The sequence below is a fragment of the Elgaria multicarinata genome, chromosome 3 (assembly GCF_023053635.1).
Source record: "Elgaria multicarinata webbii isolate HBS135686 ecotype San Diego chromosome 3, rElgMul1.1.pri, whole genome shotgun sequence".
Taxonomy (NCBI): Eukaryota; Metazoa; Chordata; class Lepidosauria; order Squamata; family Anguidae; genus Elgaria; species Elgaria multicarinata.
This window is the reverse complement of record NC_086173.1, coordinates 80,445,696-80,459,745: the sequence shown is the minus strand read 5'-3', so window position 1 is coordinate 80,459,745 and position 14,050 is coordinate 80,445,696.

The following is a 14,050-nucleotide window of genomic DNA, read 5'->3' as shown; positions in this document are numbered from 1 at the left end:
CAATGGGGCCACTATTGGTGGCTGCAGCGATCTTGGATGTCCCATTGCAAACTCAGGGGCCTCTAAGCAATTGCACGGCATGTCACGCTCTGTTTGAAAAGAAGGAAGGAAAGAAGGAAGGGCTGTGATGAGGAGGCTTGAGTGTTGCCCTTTCTCGCCACTGCTGTGGGCCTACGGATATAAATGTGCTGTGGGTGATACAACCCCCTTCCCTCCAAATCTGGGGCCACTGGAAGAATGCAGATTGGGCTACTTCCTATCTCTCTTCCTGACATAGCAGTTTTATTTAGATAAAAGATTGACTATTTAGATATGGGGGATATCCTTCAGGCTGCCTTCTGTCACTCTCTTTCTCTGGCCTTACCTAGACCTACCTGTTAGTGCGCAACAGAGGGGTGAAGATCTCGCGATGGTTTTATCACGAGATCCCCCCTCTGTTTACACACGGCGTGCAACAGCCTCGGAAGGAGAGGAGCCATGTCTGCCATTTTTTTGTTTTCTTAAAGGAGAAGATGTGCATGAGCGCTCGTGCACAAAAGGTACGTTTGTTTGTTTGTTTTTTTAAAATTCCCCACTCCGCCCACCCTACCCCCGATGGGCGCAGTGCTCCTGAGGAGCTCTGCACCCTGTGCACTGGTCCCAGCTCCTCTTGAGGAATTGCGAGAAGCCAGGACAAACCGCAGCGCCCAGCCACACGTTCCGGGGTCTTGGACTCAGCCCGAGACCACAGGAAAAACAGGCTTAAAGGGGAAGGCGAGATCCTGGGGCAAGGAACGATCCCAGGGAACACCCCGGGATTTTGCCCTATCTAGCTATGGCATGATAAGTGTGTGTGTGTGTACATGTACATATGAACATACACACACACAGGCACTTACATCTTGTACTTCTATCCTCCTCCTGAGTAAATATTGATAGCAAACCAGTTATCGTTTCCCACAATTCATTTTTAGGGTGACCATAGGGCTCCTGTATCTTTAACACTGTTGTATAGAAAAGGGAATTTCAGCAGGTGTTGCCATTTGTATGCATGCAGCACCTGGTGAAATTCCCCCTTCGCCACAACAGTTAAAGCTGCAGGAGCCCTGTCCTCTTTTGTATCTGATCAAGAGAGCAGGGCTCCTGCAGCTTTAACTGTTGTGATGAAGAAGGAATTTCACCAGGTGCTGCATGCATACAAATAGCAGCACCTGCTATTAAATATACTGAAGCCCTGTCCTCCTTTCCATATGATCACCCTATACATTGCAATGTTTATTTGTATATGCTAAGAAAAATTCTACAACAGAAAGTGTTTGCAAGACCCCTCCTACACTGGTAAAATGCCAACTTCTCACGCTTCTACTCACTTGTGTGTGTGTTTTAGAAAAGAAAGAACCTTAAAACCACTTTCATCTGGCTAAGATTAATCATCATTGTACTATTAGCATCTTTAGAAAAACAATGCTTGTGGATAAAAGATTTTAACAAAAACTTATGTTATTTTCTAAACACTCACACTAGCCTCAGCTGGTTTCAAAGGCATTGTAACCTGCCCCCACCTAACAAAAGGTAGTGGTGATGATTTGTGCTGCACAGATAGCCTTGCTGGGGGTGAGAGGTAGCCAGATCACTTTTATTTAGAAAAAAATAGGTGAGCAGGTACATTCCTCTTCTTGAGAGGAAGAGAATATAACCTTGAAAAAGCAGCAGCAGCAACAACAACAACTAAAGGTTTATTTTCTGTGTGACACCATGGCAAAACATCCAGACTGTTACAGCTGCTTCTCTGGAAAGAAGTAGCAACTGCTTTCCTTCTGGCAAAAACAGAAGCTCCATGCCTAGCTCTGCTTTTATGGGGTACGTCACTCTGGGAGCCTAGGCTACAGGGTGACTCATGCACTTAATACACATATAAATGAATAAATAAATTCTGCCAGCCCAGGCTGTTCCTGTCACTGCATCCAAGCCTACAGCTTTTCAAACCCCAGCAATCTCCAACTTCACCAGGCAGCAGCATTGCTGGAAGAGCCAGCAGCAATACCCAGAATGCTTTGCCAGGTGGGAAAACAGGTTCTACTGTTTACCTCTAGCCCAATATCCTCCAACTGGTTAAAGGGCCAGCGGTAGAGTTACAAGATCAAGAGCAAAAGTACATGCAAGAGGTTATTTTCATAGAATCATAGAATAGTAGAGTTGGAAGGGTCCTAAAAGGCCATCGAGCCCAACCCCCTGCTCAATGTAGGAATCCACCCTAAAGCATCCCTGACAGATGGTTGTCCAGCTGCCTCTTGAATGCCTCTAGTGTGGGAGAGCCCACAACCTCCCTAGGTAACTGGTTCCATTGCCATACTGCTCTAACAGTCAGGAAGTTTTTCCTGATGTCCAGCCGGAATCTGACTTCCTGTAACTTGAGCCTGTTATTCCGTCTCCTGCACTCTGGGAGGATCAAGAAGAGATCCTGGCCCTCCTCTGTGTGACAACCTTTTAAGTATTTGAAGAGTGCTATCATGTCTCCCCTCAATCTTCTCTTCTCCAGGCTAAACATGCCCAGTTGTTTCAGTCTCTCTTCATAGGGTTTTGTTTCCAGACCCCTGCTCATCCTGGTTGCCCTCCTCTGAACACGCTCCAGCTTGTCTGCGTCCTTCTTGAAGTGTGGTGCCCAGAACTGGACGCAATACTCTAGATGAGGCCTAACCAGGGCCGAATAGAGAGGAACCAGTACCTCACGCGATTTGAAAGCTATACTTCTATTAATGCAGCCCAAAATAGCATTTGCCTTTCTTGCAGCCATATCACGCTGTTGGCTCATATTCAGCTTGTGATCTACAACAATTCCAAGATCCTTCTCATTTGTAGTATTACTGAGCCAAGTATCCCCCATCTTGTAACTGTGCATTTGGTTTCTATTTCCTAGATGTAGAACTTGGCATTTATCCCTATTAAATTTCATTCTGTTGTTTTCAGCCCAGCACTCCAGCCTATCAAGATCATTTTGAAGTTTATTTCTGTCTCCCAGGGTATTAGCTATCCCACCCAATTTTGGTTCATCTGCAAATTGATAAGCATTCCCTGTACCTCCTCGTCCAAATCATTAATAAAAATGTTGAAGAACACTGGGCCCAGGACTGAGCCCTGTGGTACTCCACTTGTTACCTCCCCCCAGTTTGAGAAGGTACTGTTGATAAGCACTCTTTGAGTCCGATTCTGTAGCCAACTGTGAATCCACCTAATAGTTGTTCCATCTAGCCCACTTTTAGCTAGTTTGTTAATCAGAATATCATGGGACACTTTGTCAAAAGCTTTGCTGAAGTCAAGATATATTACGTCCACAGCATTCCCACAGTCCACAAGGGAGGTTAGTTACCTGACTGAAAAATGAGATCAAAAATGAGATCTGACAGGATTTGTTCCTGACAAATCTATGCTGGCTTCTAGTAATCACTACATTGTTTTCAGGGTGCTTACAGATTGACTTCTTTATGATCTGCTCCAAAATTTTCCCAGGGATGAATGTCAGACTGACTGGTCTGTAGTTCCCAGGTTCCTCCTTTTTGCCCTTTTTGCCCTTTCTTCCACCACAAAATTAAATTTATGTGCACCAAATGATATAGCAACTACATCTATGATATAGCACAACATTATAAAATCAGTTAATCTTGATTAATTTCTGAGCTCAGTGTGTTGCCTCAGACTTTGTGGCTGACTTCCCACCTATATAAGGCTGGCAAAGGGACATGAATATGCCATTGGTAGGACAATAGCTGCTTCTTCTTAAGTTAATAGCTATCAGTTTGTGGACTGCTTTACCTAATCATCATTATCAACAGAGGAAATGGCTGTAAATGCCACTGAATCTTGAGCCACCCACCTGGGAATAAGAAAACTTTTACTTTCAGAATGTGGGAGGCAAATGGAAATAGTTTGGCTTTAAAAATAAAAAAAATGAACTTGGACTTTGTATTCAACTTAGGCCTTTCATGAACAGATGAAAGGGAAATGTGCTTTAAAAGAAGGGCAGAATGGAGCATTCAAACAAACCACTGATAGCGTATTAGAAGAAAGGGGAACAGGAAAGAAATATTGATCAAAGTACTTGAGAAACAAAAGATAAAAGACTCTGAGAAGAGAAACAATATGTCACACTCATTGTCAACAAATGTTGGTTTTGGTTGTAGCGAAAAATATATATAAGTGGGTGATGTGGAAGTGCTGTTAGAGTTTTTACACTCAGCTTACATACAATTGAACTAAACTCATTGCAAGCCAATTACATTTCACTAAATTATATAAGAACCTACCATTTTCACACTCTGTTGATTGCTTCTCAAGAAAGACAAGAGATATCTTTCAAAGGGGGTTCAAACTTTTATTAGTTTCACATCCCTTTAATAAATTGCATTCCTATCTAAAGGGTGGTGTAAACAAGGAATCACTACTGTTAAGGAAATCATTCTTCCAAACAGACCCAAGCATTAGCTAATCTGGAACTGGTTTGTCTGCCTAGAGTCTTACCCATTCTGTTTAGAATTCACACAATGCTTGCAATGTAGGATTGCTGCCAATATTTTTCCTTCCATTTTATGACACCTTACCTTATGGGAGTGAGAGGTTTATTATTGTTATTACCAGCCCACTGCCACCACTTGAGAAGTTTCATCCTGTTACCCTCTACCCTTAAGTATACCCAGGTAACTTTGTGGCTGCTGTGAAAGCTATCAGCTCTAATGGTGTGGGAATTGACTTCATTCAAGGCACAGTGGATATGCCTCAATGTGATCATTAATTTCCCTTTTAAATTACGAACAACTTTTATTATTCTCACAAAGCTAAGCAAATAACCAGACCAGAATAGACAAAGATTCCTGCCGATTCTCTCAAGCCTTAGCTTCAAACTATCCTAACTGCTTATCCCCTTCAATGGCTTTGCTGGTCATTCCAAAAAGAACGGAACATCACCATGAAGAACTTCCATGGCAGAATTTCCCTGTAGCAGCCCCCAAAGCCTCCCCCATGTAGTTTGGGAGGCAGAAAATGTGGCATCTTTCAAATGCCTCCGAAAAATGCACCTTTTCACCCTGATACAAGTAAACTAATCAGGCCGCTCCATTTTGCTGCCTCTTAAATGGTTTTTACTGCAATTGTTTTAATGTTCCTCTTTTCAATGCAGTGTTTTTAATGTTATGTTTTTAATATTGCATTTTAATATTGTGAACTGCTGAGGGATTTTCTATAGTCAGTGGTATACAAATGCCACAAATACATGTCCTATTGTATCACAGTTTTGGAATGTTTTATTTTTAGAAATGGCAACTACTATATATCAAACCATAAATTTTACACCAGCGTTGGCATTATCAACAACATGCAAAAGTGATATCTAAGGTCTTAATTGAGTTCATGCTGATGTTTGTCCAAAGAGTCATAGCCAAAAGTTGGAAAACTGCAGAACTTTTAACACTGAAATCATGGCATATGGAATTATGACAAATAGTCATGGCAGAAAAACTGACATACCAGCTGAAACTAGCAAAGGCAAAACATCTGACTTTTATAAAACATGGCAGGATTTTATTCTATATACAGATCATGGACATACACAGCAGTATTTATCAAAAGCTTTCCTCAGATTATGGAAAAGAGACTAAACATAAATTTGACATACAAAAGAATTATAAAGAAAACTTCTAAACAGCCCATGGCTTCCATGTATGTCTTGGATTATAAAGTAATAGAGAAAAATATTAATATATCTTAAGGGTGCTACTCCCTGTCTAAAATTAGATTTAAATTCAATGTATTTCTTGTTATCTATCTATTTCCTCTCTCTCTCTCTCTCTCTCTCTCCCCCCCCCCCCCCGTTTGTTGTTTTTGTTTTGGAAAACTAATTAAATCTTTAAACAAAAGATTTGTCACTAAATAAATAAATAGATAAATGGCTTAACTGCTAACGGAACCCCACGATCCAATCCCATCTCAGCAAAGAAGCCCAATCACAGTAAAGTTCTGTCATTACCTCAGGCTAATCAAAACATTATGTTTGTGTCCCCTCTTTCCTAATACTCAGTGGGATGTCTTCACGGCACCAAGTGGGTGCCGCTCCACCGCCAAACTCTGAAGTTTCACTGTTGCGGGGGAGCGGCAAGTTATGCAGATGGAGGGAAGCAATGTAGGTTTTGAGCAGCCACTAGGCTCTCTGCCACCCCTCCCCCAGCCTCCAGCGACCAATGGGAAGTTGTCTTTCTCCTGGGAACATCCCCTGGAGCAATGCCCTAGCAAGGATAGACAGGATGAGCCGCACTGACCTCACTCAGGCAAGAAAAGTCAGGGTAAATCCCCAACTTTTATGCTCTGCATCTTCAGCTCTTTGTTCTGGGGTTACTCCAAATTGGTGGCTGCGGCCAGGCTTTATCACGGGGCGAACTCCTGGATCATCCCTGTGCATCCACAGGGATGCACAGGGGATCCCAGGATCAAGGAGGGATAATCCCTCTCTTGCCCCAGGATAGAGCCCTCCACTTTGTGGAACATGTGGCCCGGCTCAGAGCCACGCATGGGGTGCAGCGCTCCTCAGAAGTACTGTGCCCATTGGAGGTAGGGTGGGGGGAGTGGGGAAATGAAATTATTTTTTTAAAAAAGCATCTACCGTTAGCGTTCGTGCGCTCCTCTTCCTTTAAAAATAAAAAATGGCAGGTGCAACGCCTCTCTTCCTGAGGTCGTCACGCCTCACATGTAAACGGAGGAGGGATCTCGCATTAATCGCAACACGAGATCTTCCCCCCTCCATCATGGACTATCAGGTAGGTCTATATTCCCATATTGTGGGAATATAACTGACGCAGCACAGATTCGGAGCCACCAAGGCAAAGACGACATATAGCTAGCCCCTTGTATATCACTTTATATTTCTCTGTCATAAGATATCATGATTAGGGTTCTGCTACCTATCTTTATTTATTTTATTTATTTCACTTATATACCGCTCCCATAGCCGGGGCTCTCTGGGCGGTTTACAGAAATTCTAAAATTAAGATAAAAACGAGTATATAAAATTTAAAATTCTAAAACACACAACATACACACATAAAGCATTAAAACTGTTAAAAACTAAACATGTGGGTGATTAAGATTTGCAATCAATCATTCATTTTATATGTGTGGGTATATGTGTATATGTATGTATGTGTGTGTGTGTATGTATGTATGTATATATGTATGTAAATCGGTTTCCACCACATATTTACAGCACATGCAAAGCCTATCATCATAAATCCATGGATACATCATATACTAACTTGATACAATACACTGGGAAACAAGGCACAACATTGCATTTGAGCATGTGTCCTGTCTCAGTGTTGCTGAAGCTGTGATAGTAATTGTGGGAATGCCCATGGAAGTGTGCAGATTCCCCAATATATATTTTATTAGTTTCGTAGTTCACTGCCACAATGGAAGACTCTTAGTCCTACTAGTCAAAAGCCATGATGCTGCTATTCCATCTTTCCCTCCTTAATGTTGCTTTTGTGGTGAGAAAAAAGATGGAAGAAATGGTGGGAAAACATGGGAGACTAACAAGGGAAAGATGATGTAGTCTGGATACACACCACCATCTCCTATAAAATTCCATGAATAGGACAGGGTGATTGCACAATGAAAACTGCATCTGGAAGCACCCATGTGTTTTCTAGGAAGTCACTGTGATGGATTGTGTCAGGAATACTGTATCAGTGGAGGCTTTTGCCCAAGGTAGCATAATTATTTATGTTACCCAGCTTTGGCTCTTAGGATAGAGTTGGTTATAAATCCAATCAATCAATTGAGTTATATTACCTGAAAGAAGTTTCTAATCTAGCTAATCTTAATAATTTTTATTTTATGTTCAGAGGACTTTTAAAGGTGTCTTGACTCCTGTTATCTTCTTTTCTATTTTATTCTGGACATTTTTATAGTATGCTCTACCCTACCCTGTGTCAATGACAGAGTTGCCTTAAAACCTCAGTAATGAAAGGCAGGATGACTGCCAGTGGAAAAACTGTTGCTCAAAAAAGCTGCAGACACTGAACATTTTATATGTTACCATTCTCCACAAACCACGAAACATAATCACTTCTTTACAAAGCTTGCATCTTCCTCTAAATAGTCGGGGAAAGTGGAAGGGACTGGAAAATGCAGTGTAAATTTGAAACACCACCTTACTAGCTATCCCAGTCTTCCTCAAACTGGTGCCCTCCAGATGTGTAAGACTAAATTTCCCATCATCCCCATCACCCCATGCAGTCTGAGAATTATGGGAGTTGTAGTTTAGCACATCTGGAGGACACCAGGTTGGAGAAGGCTGAGTTAGTCCAATATACAAACAGAGGAAATAAGTTTCCTTCACTTCAGTGAAAAGTAAATTGTGTATAGGATTACAGCCTGAGCCTGGATCCAACCCCATACCTTCATCTGAGTAGTGAAAATGTGCTTTCTGATTAAATTTCCAAATCATGCGAGTTCCTGAATTAATTCTGAGGTTTCTCTCTCTCTCTCTCTCTCTCTCTCTCTCTCTCTCTCTCTCTCTCTCTCTCTCTCTCTCTCTCTCACATACACACACACACACACACACACACACACAGCATGTTTTGCTGTAATAGCATCTGAATATGAAAATATTCAGATGCTATGATAAAAATCTAATGGACAAATAAGTGGATTGTCCTACATTGCACACCTAAGTTTGAACAAGTACTCAGTGGTAGGTTTTTTGGCAAATGGTCACCCTTTCCCCTGATCTATGGCTCTGTTTTGAAACACAGACAATTTTTGTTTAAACTTCCTTACAAGGCCGACTTTCCTGTCTCTGACTTTACTGGAAACGGGGGGGATTTTCCACTTCACAGGCATGCTAATGTATTTCCTTCCCATAATTTTCAGTTGAGGATAATTCCATGATTCCTGTTAATTACAGTTACAAGTGCCAGCAAATTACCTATCTGTATAACTCACCAAGGCAATGTTCAAAAGAAGGTCATATAATGCCCTGTACTTTATTGGGGGGGAAGAGCCTCAATAAATGCTGTTTATATTATGCCTTTCAGTTGCAAAAGTATACATAGGGAACTTCATGTTTTTCATAGAAATTATTTGAGAAGAGGCGGCCACTCCATGTAGTTATTGTGAACTACTTTTTAAGAAAATCTAAGCAATTCTAACCTAAAGTTTTAACATCCCAGCATGACCTGATCTAGAAGAGGAAAACTGTGCAAATTGAGGTTAACTGGCTGGGCCTTTCGACACTCATGGACATATGCATTCCCAGCTAGGCCCATGTTATTTATTGATACGAACATGCACTTTGCACCATTACTGTGCCGGCCCTGCCCTGAGGCTCAGGTGGTACACTGGGGTGGAGGTGGGGGTGGCAGAGAGAGCACCCCCTGCCTACCTGCTGCAACTAGGCTGTGCCACCCCAACTGCCACTTGGTTGCCTGTTTGATCACTACAACTTGGCCATACTACCCTCTGCCTGCTTGCTTGCCCCCACAGGAAGGCTTCCTTCCCAACAGCTGCCTTCCCCTCCCACTCCCCATAATACTAGAACTCGGGGTCAGCCAATGAAGCTGATTGGTGGGAGATTCAAGAAATATAACAGGAAGTACTTCTTCACACAGCGCATAGTTAAACTATGGAATTCACTGCCACAAGATGTGGTGATGGCCACCAATTTGGATGGCTTTAAAAGGGGGTTGAATAAATTCCTGGAGGAAAACGCTATCAATGGATACTAGCCCTGATGGTCATTTGCTACTTCCAGTATCAGAGGCAGTAAGCTTATGTATACCAGTTGTTGGAGAATATGGGTGGGAGGGTACTGTTGCACCGTGTCCTGCTTTATGGGTCCCTGGTTGACAGCTGGTTGGCCACTGTGTGAACAGAGTGCTGGACTAGATGGATCATCGGTCTGATCCAGCAGGGCTCTTCTTATGTTCTTATGGGATGGTTTGTGGCTTGTGGAAAATGACAGTGGGTGGCTTTCTGCTGGCTGCTTCAATGAAGGTCAGTGGCTGTGGGCCAACTGACTGGCACTTCAGTCCAAGCCCAAAGTAAGCTACTGCCAGCAGCTGTACTTCAATTAAACATTGAAAAACAGTGGCCAGCTGGCTGAGCCAGGTTCTTCCAGAAGTGGCCATGTTGTAGGGTGAACATATGAAAAGGAGGACAGGGCTCCTGTATCTTTAACAGTTGCATAGAAAAGGGAATTTCAGCAGGTGTCATTTGTATAGAGAGAGAACCTGGTGAAATACTGTCTTCATCACAACAGTTAAAGGTGCAGGAGCTATACTAGAGTGACCATATTTAAAAGAGGGCAGGGCACCTGCACCTTTAACTGTTGGGATGAAAAGGGAATTTCCCCAGGTTCTCCATATATACAAATGACACCTACAGAAATTCCCTTTTCAATACAACTGTTAAAGATACAGGAGCCCTGTCCTTCTTTTCATATGGTCATGCTACCATGTTGCCACTGCTTACTGGAGTTGGCTCCATTGCACACTCCCTGCAGCAGTTTGCATGCTTCTTCTAGCAGGAAATGCTGCAGGCGAGAGCAACAGGGCTCTCTGGAGCAGCCAGCCACCCTCTGGCTTGCCCTGATAAACTTCTCAAAGCAAACCAAAGGACAGGCGAGCTCTCTTGGCTGGGAAAAGGGTGTCCTCCCTCAGAGCCAGGCATTATGAGAGGGATGGGGGTGACAGACAATATGAGATGGAATGTGGGGATGTTAGGCAATGTGGGCAGCCAGGGGTGGTTGATGGGCCATGCGGTGGCAGCAAAAGTGTGGGGGGGTGCTCCAGCAGCACATTTGTTCTCTCCTGACTCAGGCAACAGGAGAGTTTGCACCAACTCTGAATTTGGCAGTGTGGTGACAGAGGGCAGAAGGTGGAGAGGGTAAATGGAGTGACTGGAACAAGTGTGGCTCCCCACAGTTTGAGAGAGTGCACACAAAGCCAAAAGCCAATTGCTTCAACTGCACCTACAATACTGAAAGAGGACAGGGAGGGAGGTGGAAGAAGTAAACAAGGAAACAACAGACAGCCGCTCCCCCACCTTGAGACTATGGGCCTTGCTAGACCTGCCGGATAAGCCGGCAGGGAGGAGGGGCGACGGCGCGCTAGAGCTAGCATGCGCCTCGTCGCCAGCTTCTACACGCACAACGCAACGGGAAGCCCCGTAGCGTCGGCCATTTTTATTTTTTTAAAGGGCCATGTGCGCCGGAGAGCCACCGGACAAGGTAAGTGGTTTTTTTTAAAAAAATTAAGCCCCCCCGCTCTCCCTGCCCCTGATCCCCCCCACAATTCCTGACGCCCGCTCGGCCGTCCTCCCCCCATCCCCCATGCCCTGTCCCCGGCTGTCCTTCCCTCGCCCCCATCCCATCCCCGGCTGTCCTTCCCTCGCCCCCCCCTCTCATGCCGGGTCCGGCCTTCCCCCCCGCCCCTCTCTCTCCCCCCGGGATCCCCCCCGGCCCGATAGGCACAGCGCTCGTATGAGCGCTATGCCCAGTCCATGGCTTTTCCCGGCTACTCGTGAGTAAGCGAGCAGCTGCAAAAAGCCACAGACCCTGCTAGATGTTTCGCAGCCCCAACCTCAAGCCGCGGCTGCAAAAAAGCCGGGCCGTAAGCGAATTCGCTTATGCCGGCTTAAGGCAGGTTTCAGCGCGGCCTGACCCCGGATTCCCCTGTGCGTCATCTGGATGCACAGGAGGGAAACCGGGCCTCACACCGCACTAACGCCTGGTCTAGCAAGGCCCTGTGTGTGCATGCATGCAGAGTTGGCTGCCCAGAAGGCAGCCAGTGGCTTAAGATGTGGCTCAGGCACATGTGTGGGTATCATGTGCAGTCAGGAAAGAGGCAAGCCTGTAAACAGCTATATGTGCTGCTGCTACTTGCATGTACAGCCGAGGCACTCCAACTTTCACACTCGCTGCTAACTCCTTCAGATGCTCACAGCTCTTGAGAGGTTTCCCTGGCCCTGCTGGCTGAACAAACTATTGGTGACTAGTGGCAGAGCCAGAAGTGTCCACCCACCCATGATCATGATCACCCATTAGCCAGCCCACAGCCAACTACCCAGTTGAATTTTAAGATGCCTTTTAATAATGTGCTGCTTTTAATAATGTATTAGTTTTAAATGTTTTAATTATATGTATTTTATGGCATTTGCATTTATGTTGTACCCCGCCTCGATCTGGAGGGAGAGGCGGGTAACAAATAAATTAATAAATATATTATTATCATCATCATCATCATCATCATCATCATCATCTAGGCCAAATAGGCTGCCCTTCTCCCAAGAGGGATGGGTGGATCTGTCAGTTTTGCGTTCTCCTGAATTCATTTTTTTTTAAAATAATAATCTCGACATCTTGCTCTCCCAAATATAAAGAATTTTGTGATTTTTTTAATGTAAAAAAAATAAATTGAATCAATTCTTGCCCATCTGCACCAGCCAAAAGTTCCCAGCATGAAGAGGACGATAATGTACCTGTTAAGAGGGGGGCAACCCTAAATCAACACTAACATGGTTGAATACACAGGGATTCAAAAGCTCAGTACTCAAAGCCCTGGGCCTCACTTGATGAATTTGTCAATTTCTCCCAGATATAGAGGAATTTCAGATGGGGGAAATCACATTTCCTTACTCTGGTTCTCTTCCTGCTTCTCTTGCGTGTTTGAAACAAGCAGAATTACAGGAAGATGAGAGAAGCGACCATGTGGCCTGTACATTTCAATGGGACAGTGCCCTCTAGTGGGCATTTTATAGGGCAACCTCACCTGCACACGACAGGAAACCCTGACAAGCCCCCAACATAGCTCAGAAGAGTCAGGTTTTCTGAGATTTATTTTGTGATGCTAAAACTGCGAAAAGGAGTGGGAGATGCGCAGGAAGCTGAGGTCTTCATCAAAATGACCCATGAACATCCATGAGTGGCCGGTAATAAGCATGCTATCAATCACGCATTGTTATTTTTAATCCTCAAAATCTTTTTGTCCCAAATATTGAGAATTTTTGCAAAATTTGGTAAATTCTTATCAAAACCAAACAGAAATGAAATTCTCACCATCCCTACCTCCCACCCATTCCAGCATGGGAAAATAGACCAGCAGCAACATATCTCCAGCTCCCTAAATAGGATTACAGCATTTCTGTGTCTTGCAGACGGATTATTAGCATATGTTGATATTTAATTATAGCATTTGTTTCTTTGATTTCTGGATTATCATCAATGGAAAAAATGGAGGTATGTGGATGGCGCAAATGAGAAATATTTCAAATACTGAATTATTTTGAATATTCAATTAATTTTATGCATTTGTCAGCATGGGATGGTCTTCTGATTTACTGCTAAATCCTATGTATGTTTCCTTAGAAGTAATTTATCTATGTTCCGTGGAGCTTACTCTCAGGTAAGTGTGCATAGAATTGCAGCCTAGATGCCTTCCTAGGATTTTCTATAAATACTGGAGCCTGAGGGGTAATTTAACTAATTCCATTTCTGCCACTAAGAGAGTCTCTCAGGGTTGTACACTTGCTCCCACATTGATTAATTTGTATCTAAATGATTTGACTGGTTCCCCCCCCCCATCTCCTGATTTCCAGATTGTAGAGCAAGTCAGATAGTTTAAATCTTAGGTATTAAAGGTTCTTCCTTTTCTTGGGCAGCTCATAGTTCTTATAATTCAATCTGCATCAAATAGTGCTAAAACTATAACTTGTTCTTTTACAGTACCTCATTCCTGCTGCTCTAAAGGTGTTTAACACTAGAACTTTAATATAATGTTATACACAGTGTTTTTCAGTAGAAACAGATCATGTACATACTTCTGATCACCTTATCCTATTTCTGTAGTCTATGAGGGACAGAACGGGATCACTATGGGAACATATGCCCCTGACCTATGGGTGGTTCCAGGCAAGGCCTTGGCGGTGAAATCATACTGTCCCATTCATACAAATTCACATGGTTCAGATGATGTCTTCTTCCATTTATGGTGGAATTATTGCATAGCTCTGAATTTACACACTGAGAGGT